Source organism: Pteropus alecto, unplaced genomic scaffold (genome assembly GCF_000325575.1).
Source record: "Pteropus alecto unplaced genomic scaffold, ASM32557v1 scaffold167, whole genome shotgun sequence".
Lineage (NCBI taxonomy): Eukaryota > Metazoa > Chordata > Mammalia > Chiroptera > Pteropodidae > Pteropus > Pteropus alecto.
The window spans coordinates 179,532-188,891 of record NW_006440647.1 but is presented as its reverse complement, the minus strand read 5'-3'; the positions used below and the strand labels follow the sequence as shown (position 1 = coordinate 188,891).

Here is a 9,360-nt window from a genome sequence, read left to right as displayed (position 1 = left end):
ATATATATGGATATATATGGTGTATATATATATGGCACACACACACACACACACACACACACACATGCACGCACACATAAAACTGCTCCTTTGCCACCAAAGAGGTGCTTCTCCCTGTCCCTACACCTTCCTCCATGCTGGGTGCAGAGTCCACCATAGGAGGGGTCCAGACTGGAGCCAATGCCACAGTTGAGGAGGCTACAAAAAAGTATGTACCACATCTTGTCTTGATATATATGTATATGTATATATGCATGTGTGTGTATGTATATAAATACATTAAAATATAAACAGCAGTCATCTCCAGGTTTTGTGATTACAGGTGGTTTTAATTGCTTTTCACATTTCTGTTTGGTGAATCCAGTTTACTTTGATAATCAGGAAGGGCCTCAGGAAAATTATTTCCCAAGAGAGTGGGTTTTTGCATCTCCTTGGTTCTCCTCTCTCTTGCATTCTGCTCATAAATGACCTGGCTCCATGAGAGGACAGAGCCTCCACTCTTACAAGATATCAGAGCTCTCCTCTCATTTGAAACATGTTTTCATCAAATAAAAATGATTTTACATTGTTTATTAGTCCAGTCACCTGACCTTTACCATGCATCATGCACAGCTCTCGCCCTCAAAGGGATGAAGAGGCACGCTTATCACTGGTCTTTTGTCTCCTGTGACACCTGAGAGGTACTTCTCCCCATCTCACACTTTTCCACAGGCTGCCTGCAGAGGACCCCACAGGAAAGATAGATTGGAGCAAGTACTTCTGTAGTCGAGAGAGGTGGGAATGGAAGTGTTGATGACAAGGAGCTGTGTGAAGGTGGGGCAGGAACATACCAACCACCACATGATGTTCCATTTCTTGCATCTCTATCTCTGCCGGTTTTACCAGGCTGACACCACTAGGAGCCATATCCACAATCCTCTTCTCCCAGCACCTTCTTTTCTAGCACCAACATTTCCACAGCAACCAAGCCTGACTTTTGCCATCTCCACTCACTTCCCTCTCCCCTAGACTGCCTCTATGACTCAGAGTCTTTCCATTACAGTCAGTTCTCAGTCAAAGTATTGACAGACCCTGTTAACTGTTATTAATTGGTAAGAGCAAAAGGTTGAGGCACTCTGATGCAGTGGAAAGGGCATGGAGTTTGGTACCAGACAGGTTGGGGTTAAAACCCAGGCTTCACCAACTCCCAACTAAATGACTTTGGGTAAGTTACTGAGTTGCCACGATTATAAAATGGGAGTAAAATATCCTTCTTGAAGAACTATTAATAAGGGTATCTATTATATCTATACAGAGCTGTGACAGTCGCCAATGGGATAATGGCATAAAGTGTCACATAGTAGACACTCAGTGGTATGAATAGGTACTCAATAGGTATCCTTTATACCAGGGGTCGTAACAGACCAGTACCGGTCCCAGGCCTGTTAGGAACCGGGCCACACAGCAGGGGGTCAGCTGCGGGTGAGCAAGCGAAATTTCATCTATGTTTGCAGCTGCTCCCCAGCACTAGCATCACTGCCTCAGCTCCACTTCAGATCATTAGATTCTCATAGGAACACTGGTCTCTGGTGCCAAAAATGTTGGTGACCGCTGCTTTATACCCATTATCTTATCATCACCCCCGAAGGTAGGAGAAAGGAGCCAACGCTTTGGGGGTATCAGAGAAATTCAATAGCTTCTTCAGGGTCACACAGCTAGTGAACGGCAGCACAGGTATATGATCATATCCAGGTCTCTCTGGCTTAAAAGCCTAGGCTCTTCCCTTGATAACTTACTGCCTTTACCTGAATGTGCCCAGCCCAGAATGAAGGGATAATTGACAGCCAATGTCGATGGTTCTGACCAAAGATTCATGCAGGTTGCTATGAAAAAAGTCAGCGCTGAAAAATTGGATAATCACATTATTATGGAAGAGCTATACCCAGGGATAGGTCTGTTTTCATACAGATCTACAGACATTCCAATGGACATCAGAGTGTGTTGTGAAGCCCTTAATAAACCAATTAAAATGAGATCTAGGGTGATTTGTTTGTATTATACTATGGATTACAAACAAAGGTTCTCAAACTCCAGGGGACATCAGAAACACCTGTTGGCCCTACCCCCAGGACTTCAGGAGTCAGGTCTGGGGTGGAGCATGAGAATTTGCAATTGTAACAAGTTCCCAAGTGTTCATGATGCTGCTGGTCCAGAAACCACACATTGAGAACCACCAAATTAAAATGTACTATATAACATTCTCAAGTTTCATTGGTGTCCCATCCTCCCAAGATCCCAGGGTTCTATCAGCAGCACACACAAGAGTATCACAAAACTAATCCCAATCCATAAAACCAAGCTTTGATTTTACATCCCTGATGGTCCCCTTCCTCCTCAGTGTCCTCCCAAGTAACCAAGGCCTCCGGGTAATCAGGCCTCTGAGGGAAGAGAGATAGCTGGTGGGGCAGGATTACTTCTGTGCTCTGCCCCATCCCTGCCCCTACACAAAGTAGGTAGCAAGCCACCTCCCTTTGCCTCAGGGAACATTTGTCTTGTTAGCAGACTAAGCCTGGCTATTTTCCAGAATCCTGAGCACCTTGATGGGATTGTGTATAGGAGGGAGGGGGCAGCGCTTTGGAGAACATAAATACAGGAGGGAAACTTCTACTCAGAGACTGGGCCTCAGGGAAATGGCTTCTTCGTGCATATAGGGAGGGTGGACCCCGGGCATTAGGTCTCCCAGCCTAGGCAGTAACACCTCACCTCTTGTGCCCCCACTGGCCAGGGAGCAGCAGAGGTGGGCACCTTTGAGGAACCATGTGGACCTGGACAGAGAGGGTAGCAGAAACAATCACAAAATGGATTGAAGGCCCCACAGAAGCCCCACCCCATCCCATTCTTAACTCTCATGAAGAGGAGGGGCCCTTCAATGAGTGAATGAGATTGAACTTTTCACCTCAGTGGGACGGAAAATGCAGATTTAAACTGCTGCCTCTGAGCAAACCTGCCCTTAGATGCACACTACACGGAAGACACAGCAGGCAAGTACACACACTTTATTACTAGTTAGAATCAGAAAAAAATAAATTGACAATGGTTGAGCTTGGTGAGCTGGGCTCTCAGGAGGGGGCGTGGAATCTAGGACATCTTTTGTTCAGACTGGAGGCTTATCTAAGCTCCCACCCCCTGAGCTCCACCCTGGCTCCCTACTTGCTTGCAGCAGCTTCCTCAAGGGAGTGGAGAGCCAGCAGAAAAATACACCAAGTGGAAGAAAAGGGGTCCAGGGGCATTCTCAAGAGTGCCTGTCCCAGTCCAGTCTATTTTAAGTCCAATTAGCCTCCCAAAAGAAGATGTTTGTCCTTAGAATTCATTTTATTCTTCATCCACTCATGACAGGAAAGGTGCCTCACATGGGGGCAGCCTGAGGCTGAGGGCTTGAGTGTGTATCCAACACTCTCCCAAGCACTGTCCTTAAGACAGTTACTCAGTGGTCTTTCAGACAGCCAAGACAGCTGTCCCTCTTAAGGGAAGAAATCAGCAAGAGTATCAGAAAAGTCCTGATCCTATTTTTGTGGGATATTTGCCACTGCCCATTTGTCTCCACTAAGATTAATGTGATGAGCAGTTCAGTCATTTAAGTCCTTCCATGAAAGTCTCTGACTTTGCCCCCAGAATCATAGAAATGGATCTTGACCTTATTTCATTTGGGTTTACCCAAAAGCCACAGTACATGCTAGACAAAGGAGACACCTCTGGGTCTACACGGTTATCTTGAATTAGGCTCTCTACTGTCATCTAATCAAACTCATCCAACTGGGTTATAATGCATGCATTAGATAATAACATATAATTGTATTTCCTAACACATATTAGATAATAACTATTTGTCCTATTAATTAATGAATATAACAATAAAATTGCAACAGTCTCTAAAATTTAACACTACTTTCCCAAACCCCTTTGACCTGTGCTATGTCAATCCTTTTTCCCCAACAGAAGCAGTAAGTTCTAACAAAATTTGTCTGCTGTTCCTTGTTCCAAGATGTGTGTCAGTATGTCTCCTCTCCCCTGATTCCTTCACATTCTTTTTAGCTCCAGCCAGTTGAGGTCTCACTGAGGTGAAGGCTGCTTGCTGAGAGCCAGAAGGGTATTTTGTGAGGATTCACACACTGGGAGCTGGGGCTTCTTCAGCTTCACATGAAGTTCCTGGAGCTTAGAGAAACAAAGAACAAGCCCTCACCTATGAATGTTATAAAAACCAAATCAAGAAACACATATGAATGCTGCTGCAGTTTACAGCACAATAATAGCATTCTCAAGGAAAAGCAGTGTTCCTAGAATACGGTGTAACTTATGTTCCAAAAGCATGGTTATTCTCCGCCAAAGACCTAATACTTCTAGGAGAAAAGAGGTTAAGGAGAATACAGAAAGGAGAAAAAAGAGAATATTTCATCATGTCAGTCACTCTGGGGTGTCAGCCAATTGGTAGCAGCCATCCAGAGTCTACCACCTGTGAATTTAAATGCAATCAGAGAAATTTTCATTTAAAAGATTAATGAACATATTCAATAGAATCTCATCTTTCTTTAAAACAGTACACATTATATGCATACATGTATAATATGAAACTGGGGGAAAGAGATCCATTTGTGGAAATGGATATATAAATGTGTTAAAAATGATTATTGCTTGATGATAGGATAATGAAAATTTTTGTTTGCTAGGTTTTCAGATTTTCTATGATATAAATAAAAGTTAGTTTTTGATCAGAAGAGGGCCTCCAGAAATTGATTTCTCTTTGGAGTATGTGTCACTCTTTTTCTACATCCCTGAATTCAGTGAGGAGCTTGTTTTGGGTCAAGGCTTCCTACCTCTTGCATTTATTTGCAAGCTAAGTGTCAGAAAAAAGTAATCGCACTCTATACTATAGGCTTTCCCAGTCCCTCCTCCCAAGGTCTGGGGCAGGTTTCCCCTACTGCTAGTACTCAAAGGCTTCCTTACCTTTTGGTAGCGTGGGCACCTGTCCCTGAGGTTGCTGCTTCCTTGGGTCTTCTTGTCTCCGGCTGTGCCCTGAGGGGTTTATGAAATGGGGCCTCACAGGAACTTCTTCTTGGCCTTGGCTCCTCTGGTCAGACTGCAGGGCTATCTCCTCCTGGGACCCAACTGCAGGCCACATGCCAGATGAGTAGATCATCCCAGTAGGCATCTGGGGTGGAAATGCGGTTGCTGCTGTCTCATCTGTTTCTGTGACTACTGTGGGTGCGGGAGGCGCTGGGTACGAGATTGCCACTGGGAATGGTGTGGGGTACGGCCCTGGCAGAGGGGTGTGAACAACCTGGGCCCAGGAATTCGGAGGTCCTGGCACATGAAGAACACTTGTTGTCGGGGGTATCTGGGCGCTCTCCCTCTGGAAATCTGCATCCTTCCTACGCTGCCTCATTTCGGCCAGCACCTTGTTCCGCTCATCTGCATTCAGAGGCCACACATCATACCCGAGCCGCTGGGGTCGGGACTCAGGTACAACTTCCCGGGACTGCTTTTCAGCCTGAAGCAGCTGCCGGCGTAGAGCTTCACGGTCGTCCAGTGTCTGCTGCTGGTCTTCTCGCATGCGACGCAACTGCGAAACCAGCATATCGCGCTCCTTTCGCAGCCGCTGCAGCTGGGAGGCCAGAGCCCAGGCGGCGGTCTCGCGCTCTTCCACCTGCTCCTGCAGCCTCCGGACCCGGTGCGCCTGCTGCTCCCGCTGCCTCGCCGCCACACGTACGCTCAAGGCTAGCGCGCTCCAGGTGCAGGCCCTCTTGACGGCCCGCGGCACCTGAGGGTCAGCTATAATGGAACGCAGCTTGTCTTCTATCTCGTTCCAGGGCTGCGAGCAGAAAGTCAAGTAGAAGTCCGGGCCGCCGCCGTTACTGAGCACCTCTTCGTTGATGAATAGGACTATCTCGCTGTGGCGGAAACCGCTCCTGGCGTCACCTAAGTCCACGGCCATGGCCGCCGCGGCCTAGTCAGTAGACCCCCGCCGCTACTCTTGTAAGCGGTAGCCGCCTACCGATCGGCTCCTCACCTCCTTGCTCAGTCCTCCTTCAGTCCTTGCCCAGGCCAGGCCTGTTCGGCCTTCTTCCTTTCTCACCCGCTCGTTCTCCTAACAAAGAGTGAAGCCAATTCACTTACCGCACCAACCCCTACAGGGGGCGACGGGGTACCACGTCATAGATATGGGCTCTGAATTATGCCGCAAGGCTTGTTGGGGGCTTACCAGCCTGGGAAGTGCGCCCCCTACAAGGCGGGCAAGTTGAGCGGCTGCGCTAGGATCTGCCCGGAACCTACTTTCGTTGGCACAATGCCTCCTACAGGGCCAGACGGTTGGGTGACTGAGCTGGGGACTTCAGTGAGCCCAGAGACAACTGTTGTTTCTAAGAGCTACTGAAGGACAACACCCAGACAAGTGGAATGAATTTTTAACCTGGGAATCAGGTGAGTGGATGCATGGATGGCTCTTTTTGGTTCAGCTCCCTCTCCCTTAACTCTCAGTTGCTATATCCAACTTTCTATACAGTCTCAAGCTGTCCGCATGCTTCCCTCCTCTTCCTAAACAGATGACTTTGGCGTTCCTCTCATTAAGAAAAACGAGCTATTGAGCCACGAAGTCTCTTAGCTTTCCTTGCTAAAATAAACCCTATCTTCATGCTCTAGATCCCAGCCCTTCCTATTCCATTTTCTTGGGGACTTCAATACATCTTATTCTTCCTGTATTTGTGGCATCTCCCCCGCTTTTCCTGGGCTACTGGATTTTTTTTTTTCTCATACAGTAAACCGGTTCAAATTCCCTCTGTCCTTAGAATAATTTCCTCCCGCTAATCTACGTCCTGGCCTTTCTCTCTTCTTGTTAGAAAGTAGTCTACACTATGTCCACTTCATTGCATTCCCTTCACCATTCAGCCTGCTGCTCTTTGGTTTTTGCCCTCCCCCCCAAAAAAAATTGGTGAAAATTCTCTAATAAGGTCACCAGCAGTCCCTACCTTAGTACGAAAGCCAGTGGATACTTTGAAAGTTAGTCTTCACATGATTTTTCAATAAGGTTTGATTCTATTGGCCACTTCGTTTTTGACACTCCATCCTGTCTTGGTTTTTGTGACATCACATTCTATTGATGTTCCTCCTATTCCTCTGCCTTAACTTTCTGTTTCTATGAACTGCTTGTCCTTATTCCACTCAAGGCCCCAAAGTTGGTGTTTCTCCAGTTTTGTCCTCAGACCCCTCCTCTTTTCATTCTATATGCTCTCCTTGGATGACCTTATTCACTTTCATAATTTTATTTTATTTTTTATTATTCCTCTCTCCCCCCACCAACCCCTGACTTCCACGCCTGATCTACAGATGTTTCCATCTCCCCTTAAGAACTGGATCTCTGAAGGCAGGGTGTCTCCTCCCACGTGCTCGTGTCACACACCTGGGGCCTGGCACACCTGGGGTATGGACCTGGCACAACCAGGGGACCTGGCACACCCAGGGGGCCTGGCGCACCTCGGGTATGGACCGTGGCTCCACTGGGGTGCGAATCCAGGACCTTCTGCATGCGAAGCAGACATGCTAACCACTACTCTATGGAACCACCCCACATTCCCATAATTTTAAATACTAACTCTAGCACAACTGTGTATTTCTCTTAATTATTAGATCTATACATTTATTTCTTTCTTTGATAGATAGTTATTGAACACATAGTATGTTCACTTGACAAAATTGGTGGAAAATATTGAAAAATTCCCAGCCCTCATGTCATCTATATTCCATTGGTGGAATAATAAATGAAAAAAAGTAAATAAATAAGCATTGTGATATGTGACATCAAGTTAATGTATAAAGTTGACATGAGAGATAGAGACTACACAGGGGTTTGAGATTGTCCCCTCTTAAGAGTTTAAGGAAGGTCTTTATGAAGTGACATTTGCACTGAGACTCAGAACTCCAGTGGCAAAGGTCTTGGTATAGAAAAGCTTCAAATTTTCAAGGACTAGAAAAGATTACGGTATGATGAGAGCATGGTAAGTTAGGGGGGAGTGGAATAAGATGATGTTGGAAATACAGACAAAAGTGTCATCATGCATGACCTCAGAAGCAATATTAAGAATATTGAATTTTATTCAAGGTATGAGAGAGCAACACTGTAGTATTTCTAGTGGTGGTGTCATCACATTTGAACACAGTTTTACTCTTGAGATTATGTAAACTAGAGATTACAGACACACATCAGAGATATTGTGGATTTGGTTCCAAACTACCACAATAAAGCGAGTATTGCAATAAAGTGAATTATACATTTTGTTGTTGTTGTTTTCCAGTGCATATAAAAGTTATGGTTACACTATACTGTAGTGTGCAATAGAATTATGTCTAATAAAACAATATATATACTTTAATTTAAAAATACTTTATTGCTCAAAAATGCTAACCATTATCTGAGCCTTGAGTCATAATCTTTTTGCTAGCAGAGGGTCTTGCCTCCAATTTGTAAAGGCATGCCTGCAATGCACAATAAAGGGAAGCACAATCAAACGAGGTATGCCTATATATGAGATTAAGTGTATAAATAGGGATAACAGTTTGTAAACTGTTGCAGTGGACCCAGAAGAAAATGATCATGATTTGGCTTAATCTTAAGTGGTGTTAGGAGATATGGACACATAGAGAGAGACTGAGAATATATTTTGAAAGTAAAATGAACAGATATTTAGATTGTTTGTATGGGGATTGTAAAGATTGAGAAAAAGAAAGGAGGCAAGGATGACTCATAGTTTTGAAGCTTGAGTAAGTGGGTGGATGGTGGTATCATTTCTGAGATGGAGAAGACTGGGGGAAGAAAGCAAAAACAAGAGTACCATTTCAGAGATGTGGTTCGTGATGTCTCCTAGTGACCAGCATGGAGATATCAAGTAAGCCTTCTGGGATATACAGGTCTGGAGCACAAGGGAGAAATTGGGTTTGAAATATAAATTTGGATATTAATAATGAATCGATGGTATTTAACAGCTATGGACTTGAATGAGATCCCTTAGGAAGAGAGATGAATAGAAAAGAGGACTGAGTCCTAGGGCATGGCAACATATAGAAGCATAGAGTGTAGTCAGTTGTTAAAAGCCCAAAACTGATTCCATGCTAATTCTTATTTAACATTTAAAATCAGATAATTATGTTCTATGCCATTTCAGTCATAGAAAAATATGAAAAGCTCCCCATATTATTTTGTATAGCCATTATAATATGATATCCAATGAGAAAAATATATTACCAGAAAGAATGCTCTTGACCCACCTCATTTATAAATATAGCTGTGAAGAGATTGTACCAACATTTCTATGTTACTTATGGTTAATATCCAAG

At 44.7% G+C, this 9,360-nt stretch overlaps 1 non-coding gene across 1 annotated transcript; it reads right to left on the bottom strand.

Moving 5' to 3' along the window:
- Positions 1-7,518: 7,518 nt before the first annotated feature.
- TRNAA-CGC lies at positions 7,519-7,591 on the bottom strand. The gene has a single exon. It is a non-coding gene; the product is annotated as a tRNA-Ala (tRNA).
- Between the last annotated feature and the right edge of the window lie 1,769 nt (positions 7,592-9,360).